This window comes from Leucopleurus acutus, assembly GCF_964270905.1.
Source record: "Leucopleurus acutus genome assembly, chromosome: 7".
Lineage (NCBI taxonomy): Eukaryota > Metazoa > Chordata > Mammalia > Artiodactyla > Delphinidae > Leucopleurus > Leucopleurus acutus.
This window is the reverse complement of record NC_139150.1, coordinates 10,562,523-10,575,494: the sequence shown is the minus strand read 5'-3', so window position 1 is coordinate 10,575,494 and position 12,972 is coordinate 10,562,523. Positions and strand designations below refer to the sequence as shown.

Here is a 12,972-nt window from a genome sequence, read left to right as displayed (position 1 = left end):
TCATTTACAATTCCTGGATCTCTGTAGTAACAAAAGAGATTGTTGATAATTCTCCATTCAGCTTGGAGGTTAAAGAAATTTCAAAATGCACACATACAATAAAATGTATAAAATAATCTCTCAGCTGCCATTTATTGAATCTTTACTATAGGCCTGGCATTGGCGTGATGCTTTACATGAATTCTTCCTTTCTCCATCTTATAGGTTTAAACAGATTATTGTATTCTGTTACATGGAAAGAGCCACAAAAGTCAAAACAAGAGAACTTCTCTTCAGAGCAGTTGGGCTAATAAAACCCCACCTTTGTAAGGTACATGCTTTTCAACAGCTAGATGGGAACTTGACGTTATTTCAAAAAACCCTGACATTCCCACAAAAGCAGGGCTTCAGAGTCCAAGAAGAAAACACCACACCTTAGATGAGTCCATTATTAACGTCCTCTTGAATAATCCAAGATAATCAGAAGCAGCTAGAGTAACTTCACTAACCAGATCAAACCGAAGTATAAAACTTTACATGAATGAATGAATGCAATATTGTAATTAAACAAGAACTAGGTTGTTTTGGAAAAATATATGTTACTCCCAGCAGGAGTAGGGAGAGTGAAGGAGATTTTTTTTTGCTCATTGTCATTTCAAAGACTAACTGAAGAAGAGTCCTACAGACAAAGGAGTTTGTTTGACCGTGGTCACAGAGCTTTCGAGGTCATTTCAGAACCATCTGTTGAGGATGATTTTTTTTCCTCCATTCAACTTTTCTGACTGAAAATATATTGTTTTTATAAACAGAAACATGCACATTTTAAAAATCCTAAGAACAATGAAAAATATTTTTAAAAAGTATATATATGTATAACTGAATCACTTTGCTGTATAGCAGTAATTAACACAACATTGTAAAGCAACTTTGCTTCAATAAAAAAGAAAAAGCCTAAGAACAAAATGATTCACCTTAACTCTCTAAAACTGACCAGTTCAACTGAAGGAAAAAAAAAAAACCTCCCAAACATTCTCTAAGTGACTTTTAAAGTACTTCTTATTAGAAACATAATTCTGGGCACTAATCTTTCTGACACACTAGTTAACCATTAATGCTAAAGCTCAGTACCATCTCTCATGTCTCAGCTTTAGAAATCCATTGTGTGGCAACAAAAAGATACAACATCTTTAAACTTGCACCCCAGAATCTTTCAAATATGAAGCAAAGCTAGTTGCTAGTTAACCAATCTATGAAATAACCCCAAAAGAAATTTTTTTTAACTATTCGAACTGGAGTCAAGATAGAAGAGCAAAAACCAACATATGTTTAGAGCACCACATAAATGCAAAAGACACTCCACAAACAGGATTAAGGGTGAAAAACTCCTGCTGCTTATTATTATTATTTTTTTTTTGCGGTACGTGGGCCTCTCACTGCTGTGGCCTCTCCCGTTGCGGAGCACAGGCTCCGGACGCGCAAGCTCAGCGGCCACGGCTCATGGGCCCAGCCGCTCAGCGGCATGTGGGATCCTCCCGGACCGGGGCACGAACCCGCATCCCCTGCATCGGCAGGCGGACTCTCAACCACTGCGCCACCAGGGAAGCCCCTTCTGCTTCTTATATGCTACACTTTCCTACGTTCTAAAATTAAACTCAATAAATATTTACCTAGCATTTTCAATATAGGGCACTATGCTAAGTTAAAAGGGATACAAAGATGAATAAAGCTGGCTACCCCTAGATTCTTACAATCCCTCTCCCCACTGGTAACCACTAGTTTGTTCTCTATATCTGTGAGTCTGCTTCTCTGTTATATTCACTAGTTTGTTCTATTTTTTTTAGATTCCACATATAAGTGATATCATACAACACTTTGTATTTGTCTTCCTCTGTCTGACTTATTTCAATTAGCATAATAACCTCCAAGCCCATCCATGTTGCTGCAAACAGCAAAATTTCATTCTTTCTAATGGTTGAGTAGTATTCCATTGTATGTATATTACCACATCATCTTTATCCATTCATCTGTTGACAGACACTTAGGTAGCTTCCATATCTTGTCAATTGTAAATAATGCTGCCATGAACATTGGGGTGTATGTATATTTTCGAATTAGTGTTTCTGGTTTTTTTGGATATATAGCTAGGAGTCGAACTGCTGGGTCATATGGTAGTTCTATTTTTAGTTTTTTGAGAAACCTCCATACTGTTTTCCATAGTGGCTACACCAGTTTACACTCCCACCAATAGTGTACAAGGGTACCCTTTTCTCCACATCCTCACCAACATTTGTTATTTGTGTTCTTTTTGATGACAGCCATCCTGACAAGTGTGAGATGATGCTTCATTGTAGTTTTGATTTGCATTTCCCCGATGATTAGCGATGTTGAGCATCTTCTCATGCGCCTGTTGGCTGGCTCCCGATTTTCAGCATGTTTAGCAAGGCATGGAAGGCCTTAAATCATAGAAATAGGGAACTCCCTGGCAGTCCAGTGGTTAAGACTCCAAGCTTTCACTGCCGAGGGCCCAGGTCTGATCCCTGGTCGGGGAACTGAGATCCCACGGGCCACGTGGCACCGCCAAAAAAAAAAAAAAAAAAAAAATCATAGAAATAAGCAAGTCCAACATTTGAAAAGCTACTTTTAAGAACCTTCTTTTCCTTGACTCATCATGAAGTTTGGAAAGGGTAAAACATCAATTCCTATTTCCAAACTCTTAACTCTTTATACAGAGATAAAAACGTCTATACCAACTCTGATGTTAAAGCAATTTCCTAATGTTGAGACATCAATAAAGTGATACACTAGGGAGGCAAGACACCTGAACACTAGCCTTACTCTGGTACTAAAGAGCCATTTGTGCGATGCTAAGGGATCTACTCCCTCTGTGCTCCATTTTCTCTTCAGTAAAAGGAGAAAGTCTGGCCAATTTTCTTAGTATTTTTTCAGCTCTAAAGTCTATGAATTTTTCAAAAGTTGGCAGTTGTGTATACTAGGGGATACAGAGGATATAACGTTAACACTTGAGGAACCCTTAAGAGGTTGCCAAGATTCTTAGATTTTTTTTTTTTTTTTTTAACTAGAAGAAACCTTATAAACCATCCCTAATCTCTTCCATCGCACTCTAGCCCCCATTTTACAGAAGGGAGAAACTGTGTAAAGGGAGTAATATCTGTAATATCTCTCTAATTTAAACAATTTGGCTTTGGCATTTTCCTAAAGGCTTTGGCATTTTCCCAATCTAAAAATGGCAACAATAATAGTATGTACATGTCACAGGGCTCCAGAGAGGATTAAATGAAATGAAAGAAAATTTAAAGCACTCAAGAGAGCACCTGGTACATAGTACATGTTTAGTAAAAGTTAGCCATTTTTTTTTTTTTTTTAGATGGACCAGTTATTCAATTAGGTTCTTTGTAAGAAGTTCAGAACACTATTTTGTGAGGATAAATTCCATTTGTAAGGGCAAACACAGAGCGGAGGTAGCCCTGGAGCTGAGGAGCAGCTTTGATTCTTCATAGAATTTGTGAGTCCACAGCTTTCTGATCAACCTTGCGCTGCTCTGTAATCTCATATTTCTCTCTCTGTGGGTCGAAGATCTCACCTTCCGGGTGCTTGGGCTTACACAGCTTCTTCTTCTTGAAGTAAGCATCAGTGAGATGTTCCAGGATTTTTCACACCACTGATATCAATTTTGGTAGAGGTGGCAATGACAAATTTCTGGTGTGTTCTGTGGAGAACTCGATTGAGGGACAGAGGCCCAGTCACAAGTAGCAAGCCACTGCTCAGATGCTTCAGAAAGATGACCCTCTTGCCTCCGTGGCGCCCAGTGAGGCAGATCAGAATGGACCCAGGAGTGATGCCAGCACGCAGTTTTCTCACATGTTTACTGAAGGGTTTTTTGCCATGACTTAACAGCTTTCCAGGCACATTTTCAGTAGGATAATACCTAGGCGTTTTGTGAAGTTAACCACTCGGGTACCACCATTCTTGTCACCACCAACTGGTTTTGTGACAGTAGCAAGGACCATCACCTTCTTTTTCTTTTCAACCTTGGATTTAGCTGCTGAATACTTCATCTTGTACAAGGCCTTTCTGGAATACATAACCAATCAGGAATACTGGCCAATTCCTCTGACCAAGACAGGGTTTCAGCTGCACTGGGGCTTCCCCTTCTTAACCTTTTTAACCCTGTCACCAGCATCAGCCTTTTTTTTTTTCTTTTAATTTTTATCGGAGTATGGTTGCTTTACAATGTTGTGTTAGCCTCCACTGCACAACAAAATGAAACAGCCATACACACACAGATATCCCCTCCCTTTTGGACTTCCCTCCCATTTAGGTTACCACAGTACATTAGGTAGAGTTCCCTGAGCTATACAGTATGTTCCCATCAGTTGTCTAATTTATATATAGTATCAATAATGTATACGTGTCAATCCCAGTCTCCCAGTTCCTCTCACCCCACCCCTTTCCCCCTTGGTATCCATACATTTGTTCTCTACACATCAGCCTTCTTGGCTTCACATTTTTTTCTCTTTAGTATCTGGCTTCTCAGCTTTTTCACTGCCATCTTGTAAGATGGGAAAATAGAGTTAGCCATTATTATCATAGTTGGGAAAGTCATTCTGATCTTCACCCTCCAAGCCACAAATGTAAGTATACTTGTGAAATAGACTTCTTGATTAAAAAATATAAACCACTTTGCAGCAGCTCTAGGGAAACTGTTCCACTCTGTGCACACATAGAGAATAGGATCTTTTATTAAGTCATCACTCAGTGCTATTATTGAGATGTTGGCTTCTTGATGAAGCTATAGCATTCATGTGAAAACTGACCTCTGGGTCAACCATTCAGATCTCAGATCACCAGACCAATGAAATAAATGTCTGGGGCATGTTTGAGAGCTACAGATACTAGTCTACCCTGCCCAACTAAAATCATACTCTACTTGTATAATACATGCATCCTTTTAACTTTTGATACCTGTTATAAGGTCTGTCAGCTTAGGGGTAAAGTTCATCTTCTAACAGTATCATGCATTAGCATTAGCACAAACATAATGTAACATTCTTACTTCCAAACATGTATCTCAAAACTAAGTGAAATACCAAAAATGTCACGCTTCCAGAGTGGGGAACCATTACTTGGTATACAGCACTTCTGATCTGACTTTAGCAATCCAGTTTCTGCATATGCTTCACATTCCTGAATAAGTCAAAGTGACCATATTTTTAGAATATTAGCTAATGATGTCAAGATGAGAAGAGAGTACTCATAAGGTCAACAAGGCAGACTGAAATACAAGCTGACCTGGAAACTGAAGGTGTGTAGACATACTGGTTGCTTACAGTCACTACCATGTTACAGTCTTCGTGTTTTCAGTTCACGATATTCTTTTTTTTTTTTTTTTTTGCTGTACGCGGGCCTCTCACCGCTGCGGCCCCTCCCACTGCGGAGCACAGGCTCCGGATGCACAGGCTCAGCGGCCATGGCTCACGCGCCCAGCCGCTCTGCGTCATGTGGGATCTTCCCGGACTGAGGCACAAACCCATGTCCCCTGCATTGGCAGGCGGACTCTCAATCACTGCGCCACCAGGGAAGCCCACGATATTCATTTTTTAACTTGTTCCACATAGTATTAAGTAGCCTAATGTTATTTTGCTTTATTTCCTAAAAGCCATTAAGTATTACAATTCCTTCCCATTCCACACAGAGATCTATTTCTGTGTCACATGCCCAGGGCCAGCACTGCCTCCCTGTTTGAAAGGACATGTCCTAAATCCCACAACAGCATCCTTCTCCAACACCACTAATTGGTTTTGGACTTCATTCTTTTCCTTGGAAACACAAAAAGGTATCTTTTAAAAAAAAAATGGTCAGGGACTTCCCTGGTGGCGCGGGGGTTAAGAATCCACCTGCCAATGCAGGGGACACGGGTTCGAGCCCTGGTCCAGGAAGATCCCACATGCCGTGAAGCAACTAAGCCCCTGCGCCACAACTACTGAGCCGAGCCTGCGCTCTAGCGCCCGTGAGCTACAACTACTGAGTCCGCGCGCCTAGAGCCCGCGCTCCCCAACAAGAGAAGCCACCGCAATGAGAAGCACGCGCACCACAACAAAGAGTAGACCCCGCTCGATGCAACTAGAGAAAGTCCACATGCAGCAATGAAGACCCAATGCAACCAAAAATAAATAAGTAAATAAAAATAAAATAAATTTTTAAATGGCCAGTTTAAAAAAAAAGTTAAGAATTTAAACAAGCAATTTTCAAGGGGCACAACTGTCCCCATGACTAAAAATGGAGGTGGCATTAACTCTGAAGTTTGGTTTTAATTTTTGCATCTGCCATTAAAGCAATGTCTTCTAAACACTAGACTCCTTAAGGTACAAATGGCCCTTAGGATCCTCCTCTAGATAGAGCATATGAGCTAGATAATAAAATTTCAAACCCTTGTTCTAAAGTCTCCATTACTTCATACCAGGGCATGCTGACAAATCTTACCCTGGGATAAGCTCTGGGTTGAAACCCTGGGTTCAAAGTGTCAAAGAACAGTGAATCATATATTTTAGCTTATGCCAAGTATTAGAAAAATTTTATTAACGTATCAATTATACCAAGTTTGACCTGCCATACACTACACCAGTCTGGCCTCTGGGATTAGAAACCTATTAGGAATAGGTTTCACAAGATGATTTATCAAGAATCCACAGTAAATGTTCAAAGATATAACCTAGCACAGACAAAGTACAACATAGTAGACAGGAAAATCAATTCATGGGGACTTCCCTGGTAGCGCAGTGGTTAAGAATCTGCCTGCCAACACAGGGGACACGGGTTCAAGCCCTGGTCCGGGAAGATCCCACATGCCGCGTAGCAGCTAAGCCCGTGCACCACAACTACTGAGCCTGCGCTCTAGAGCCCGCAGGCCACAACTACTGAGCCCTCATGCCACGACTACTGAGGCCTGCGTGCCTAGAGCCCGTGCTCTGCAACAGAAGCCACCGCAATGAGAAGCACGTGCACCGCAAGGAAGAGTAGCCCCCACTCACCACAACTAGAGAAAGCCCACGCGCAGCAACGAAGACCCAGTGCAGCCAAAAATAAATTAAATAAATAAATTTATGTTTTAAAAAAAGATTTCTGCCAAATTAAGATCGATAGTTAGCACAGCAGCATTTTCAAGAATGTTCAATTTGTCTCTATCCCAGCTCTCTGCTGCTCCTGCAGCTGGAAAGAGCCAGGGCAGAGAGGGGATCTCTGCTGGTGGAAAGATACAGTCTGCTCTGGGCTGCAGGTAATGGGGGAAAAGATGGGGTACAGGAAAAGGGAGAGAAGAAAAGGGCAAAAAATGACAGGGTAGCAATTTAGAAGAAGGAAACTGACAACAAATTCTGTAAGTTCTACAAATTAGATTCAGCAAATTGATTTTTGTTGAATTGAATACTGGGTAAAGTGGATATTTGGCAAACCAGTTTCAATGACTTGGATTTCGGTGAACTGGCTTGCTTACCCAAGAAGTAGGTATATTAACGTTACTTACAGATAAGGAAATTGAGAAATGTTAAATAACCTTCGTACAGTAACACAGCTACACTCCAGGTTCTTCACACACTACATCAATTCATTCTCCAGTAACTTGTGTGGTGATTCTACATCCTTTCAGCACCACTACCCTCCAAAAAAATCAAAAAAGTAGGAGAGACAGGCTTTAAACCCAGGTCCAACTAGAGCTCATGCCTTAACACACCTAGTTAATCACTACATCATAATAATAGTTCTCTGAAATAATTTTAAATTGCCACCCATACCAATGCAGTTTGTCTACCATACTACAATAACTATTTATTCTACCCTCTTCTGCAAAAATTAGTATCTGCTGTTCAGAGGCTGAGTGGCACTGCTGCTGCCAGACTAAACTAGAATACTTTCAAGGCAAAAGTCAAGATTGTAGAGACATTATTACTTTATTTAGGCTGGACAACCTTATTACTCATGATTTTAGATCAAATTTTGCACAACTGAAATTGCTTGAGAACCCGTACTACCATCTTTAGGAATACCACACTGACAATCCCTGATGTGTGTGTACATATACACACATACACATACACACAAACACACAGGTATATAGTTTTATGATCAATTATTTTGGTCAAAGTGTAGGCTAGCCTCATTAAGTAAATGTAAAAACTAAAATAATCCTAAAGTCTACACAATCTATATAAGACATTAGTGCTTGCTCAAACTGTTTGCCTTACTACTGGGGTCTTCAGGGATTTATCTTTATGATGCTAAGAGAAATGTCTTATCTCACCTACTGACACATAAAACTTGACTTTTCTTGTAGCAACATGTTCAACTTTCCTCCTATCAATAAGATAGTAGTTCAAGGCTCTCTAAACAACTGAAAATACATTTTGCTCTTTTTGGTAAGCAGAAAAATTCTCTACTCATAGATCTTATGATACAGCCCAAATATAAAGCATTTTTGCCTCAGCATAATCAGGAACTTTTACTAACAAAGTTCCCACTCCTGTAAAATATTTTAAGAATGAATTAAACTGTTACTTTTAAAAGGCATTAAACATTTATTCTGATTTTGAACACTGGGTTCAAAAATCTCTTTATGTTAAGATGGAGAAAAGAAAGATCTTTTAAGCAAACTGACACTTTGAAAAACATCACCCTACCTTAAACCTCTTCAAATACATATTTCAAATGCTTAACGAAGAAATGACAAAGCTAATTTTTTTTGGTCCATTCCAGGCTTCTCTTCTGCACTTTAAAAGTGCCTCTTATTATTTCTGATCTTCAACGTATACCCAAGGCTACCCTTAATGTTTTAGCAAATAGAATATGATTCTTCCTAACCTCTTGTGAAAACAACAAGGACTATAAATTTAACTCAAGACAGCTTTTGTCCTTCAGTTAGATTCAAGGTCATCTCAAGGCTTTTAATTACTAACCAGGATTTGAGAGGGTCTGCAATTGGTATAGTAGAGGGAAAGAGCAGCTGGCTTATTCACTTTCTTATTAAAGAGCCTTATAAAAACTGTGTCTTGGTAAATTGCAAACTCTCTTACCACCAGTGGTGAACACAAAGAAGCAGAGCAAATGATCTTCAAACATTTGTGTTTACTCTCAATCAACCTCAACTTTTAAAATTACTAGAAGACTCTTAAATCTTAATTTCAGCAAGTATGATTTATGATTTAATTCAAAATTTGTAGATAGCCAGACTCTGAAAATATCTGTTTCCATTCTGAAACCAGCCCTGTTAAAAATTATGAATGCCCTTCAAATTAGCATAAAATTTATTTAGGTTTTTCACTATCAAACCCTGTGCAGGGTCAGTGTTTCAGCCACTGAGGAAGCCATGCAGATTATGCAGATATCTAAAGGAATGTAAGTTTAACTTCTCTCTCCATGTACTTAATTTCCAATCAAATTCAGTTTTAAGTTTCAGGACATATTCAAGACTTTGAGGAAGCTGATATAGTTGTATTTGAAGACAGAGAGACACCCCCCCACCCCAATCCATCCTCCTGAAATTTTCAGAGGCAACCAGAGAAGGCTCCAGAGTGTCTTTGTGACCCATTCACCCATGATCTATAAGAAAAAGAAGGCAGCCTCAGAAGGGTCCTTAAGCACTGCTCTGACCAGGCTGGAGATACTGGGGTGGGGGATAGAAGGCAATGTGCATGGGGGGCCTGGTGCCAGAAATCTAAAAGATTCAGAGGACAAAAGGCATTGGGAACGACTTCACATATCCCTCCATAACATAAGAACAGAGGAAATAGCCTACCAGTGTCTCAATGCTATCTCAAGCATGAGGCATTTATTAAAAAAATAGTAATAAGTCCTAGATGTTAGTATACAAGATATCTTAGTGTAAATTAAACTGGTTGTTGGCGATGGTACACCGAGGTAGATACATACTTCTAAAAATTTATCCCCCCAAAAATAAGCCAAAATAAAAGAAAGCACAAGATAGTCTGATCAGTATTGTTATACCAGTGAGAAACTAAAAACTATCTTAATGTCCAACAGTGAAAAACAATGGGCTGTCATATAGCTATTAAAAGTTTTAAATAAGTTAATGTTGAATCAGTAAAGTTTATAACATGAGAAAAAGGCTTAAAATTAAACAAAAAGCATAAAACGTAACGGTATATACTGTATGATCAGAACAATACGCAAAAAAACTAGGATTTGAAGAGTCAAGAAGAAAACATAAGAAAATGCTAATAAAAGTTGCTTGGAGACAAGATTATATGTAATTTTCCCTTCAGTTTCCATATTTTCTACAGTGATTACACATTTCTAATTTTAAAATCATTAGATTCCTAAACAGCTCACACCTAAGGAACCTAAGGGCCACAGGCAATTCAAGCACAGAACTCAGAGATCACACCATTTAAAATCTAAATACAAGATAGAGCTAAATCCCTCCTGCTTGTATGCAAGCACTTCCAACTGTGTTGCCCAGGAAGCGTCCCTTAAACAACGCTCTAAACTTGCTTTCCAAACACAGCATTGGAAACACTGGGTATCCTTCAGCCAGGAGCCCTATCTATGCTCCTGAAACTAGCTTTGGAGAATAAATTTACAGTACTTCACACACTTCATACTACCCATAGATGCTCGGTAATTGTTTTTTTATTAATGGGCACACTATATGAAAAGCAAACTTACTTTGAAATATTTTTAAAAGGCTCACGGCAGATAGTGCATTTTATCTTCAAATGTTAAATGCATTTTTTCATCACAGTAGTACTTTCAGTAACTGCTCACCAGCAGTTAGCTCTGAATTCCAGCCAGCCCAACTATCTTTCAGATTTAATCTGTCAGCAAGTAGGGAATATTTTTTTGTGGGAAAGCAATTGTAATTTCCCACATTAGGTGATTGATTAGGTTCTCTCCCCTAAAAGGCTGATTGGTTTCCTGGTGCCAGTGAAATGATTGATGAATATTTCAACTGCAGCTCCCTTGCTAACCCCCCTCCCCCCCTCCCCCATACATTGCCGCCCCTTTCCTGCTGGGTTCCCTTTTTCCAGACCAACAGCATTTAAGAAGGTTTTGCAATTTTCCTTAATGAATCCAAGTTCTCAAACTCAGAGCATTTGATCTTAAGAGGATAGGACTCTTCTCAATGCTGAATGAGTTTTGCAGATAAAAATTCCTTTACAAGGAATAAGAGAAAACTCTGAAATGAACTGTGGGTTTAACTCAATGAATGAAAATGTACTTACAAAAGAAAAGTGTGACATTGAGGGGGTGGGGTTATAAATGAGAAGAAAAGTGATCGTGTTAAAAAGAAAAAAACACAAATGAAAACTCTACACTGAATTTCGAGTTTACATTACAAATTGTCATAATATCATAACTTTAACTGCAAACATTTCTATGCGGTAGACCCAGAGAACAGAATTTACATGTAAATTATGTGATCCTACAGACTTTACAGCAGCCAGGTATTCTAAAATTTAAACAGGGAAACAAGGTATGGTAAGCATTAAGGAATGTTAAATATTGTTTGAGGGATTATTGAACAGTATCTGTAATCAAAATCATCCCAATGAATTTGGGCTGTGAGTACCATAGTTATTTGCTTTAGGCAGGGCTTTCCTAAATTGCAACTTCCTGTTTTACCCAATTCATTTCATCATAAAGCTGGAAAATTCCTTCAGGGATTATCTAATTTAGCTCCTTCATTTTATACGTGGACCCATGGAGACATGCCTTTATAAGAGAGCTAGAATGAGAATCCAGGCAAAACCTAGGCGCATCAACTATTTCCTGAGCCTCATACCTCCTCAAATAATGTAGTTGGCCTCCTCTCGCAAGTCCTTTCCTGCTCAAACTACATTGCTACCACAATCTATTAACCCCCACTGCCACATCAGTCTCACCATCTCCTTGCTAGGAAATCACTATCTATATTTTACAAACTTTAGACAACTGGTTCTTATATTTCCATTTTCAAAGGGTCACATCAACCTTAGATTTGTCCTCCTCTTTTTCATATAGCCAGCTTTTGTGTGGCAGAAATAAAAAAGGTATAGGGGACAAAGCTCATCTTTTTCCTAAACCACATTCCCCAACATAGTCAAGCAAACAGCCAGGGGTTTACTGGCCATCGCATCTTAATCTGGTGTATCTGGTCACTTTAGGTATAATGAGAGCTACATTTCCAAACAGAAATGTAGCTATATTCTGGTTCCAGGAGGGCCTGTCAAACCTTGGATTTAGCTTCAACACATGGCTTGACTTACATACTTGCCCCAATTTTCTGAAGTGACTGAAAAGCACATTCCCTTCCCTTATATTTTGCAGACTTTCTCTGACTACCAGCAAAGAACTCAGACTCAAAGGGCTCTGATTAAAGCAAAAGACTCAAGATTCCTGACCTGACCGCTTTCATTCGTCCATTCATTCAACATTCATGAAACACCAATTTCTTGTGTTTTTAGTGCTGACACTACAGATACAAGATATGATATCCCTGCCTTGAATGGCTCAAAACCCCTTCTTTCCTTAGCACTCAAGGATTATCTCTGATTCTGCAAAATTATTTTCTGCTCAGTTGTTTTCTGGTTGGCTTATTAAAGCTAACATGAGAGAAAGAAAAAAAAATCACTTGCAACTCTAAGGGTGGATCTCTGTGACTCTGTAATATCGGGAGTTGAGTTCTGGGCCTCCTCAACAACTATAAATGGCCTGGATTCACAAGTGTCTGCTTTGAGGCAGACACTATGCTTGGCACTCTACAGACTTTGTCACAAGTCCTAATAACCCTACCCTCAATTTCACAAACATTATAGTATGTGGGGAGAAGGAGTGGAAGGAGAGATTAAACCTAGGAAACAAATGATTAATGGTGTTACTAACTGTAAAATCTAGGGCTTAACCTCTGTGGGCTTCAGTTTTCACATCTGTAAAATGGAGATGATAATAGAACACCTACCTCATAGGGTTATGAGAATAAAGTGA

General features: G+C 39.2%; 1 protein-coding gene and 1 pseudogene across 5 annotated transcripts in view; both read right to left on the bottom strand.

Moving 5' to 3' along the window:
• Nucleotides 1-12,972, bottom strand: part of NR6A1 (nuclear receptor subfamily 6 group A member 1) — a gene marked incomplete at its 3' end in the record, with an annotated part of 202,004 nt that overhangs the window by 180,523 nt on the left and 8,509 nt on the right. The window lies entirely within an intron of this gene.
• On the bottom strand, nucleotides 2,852-4,999 carry LOC309964564 (large ribosomal subunit protein eL6-like; annotated as a pseudogene). Its single transcript has 3 exons — nucleotides 4,963-4,999; nucleotides 4,484-4,549; nucleotides 2,852-4,196 (listed from the first exon to the last, which is right to left on the bottom strand). The product of its transcript is annotated as a large ribosomal subunit protein eL6-like (transcript).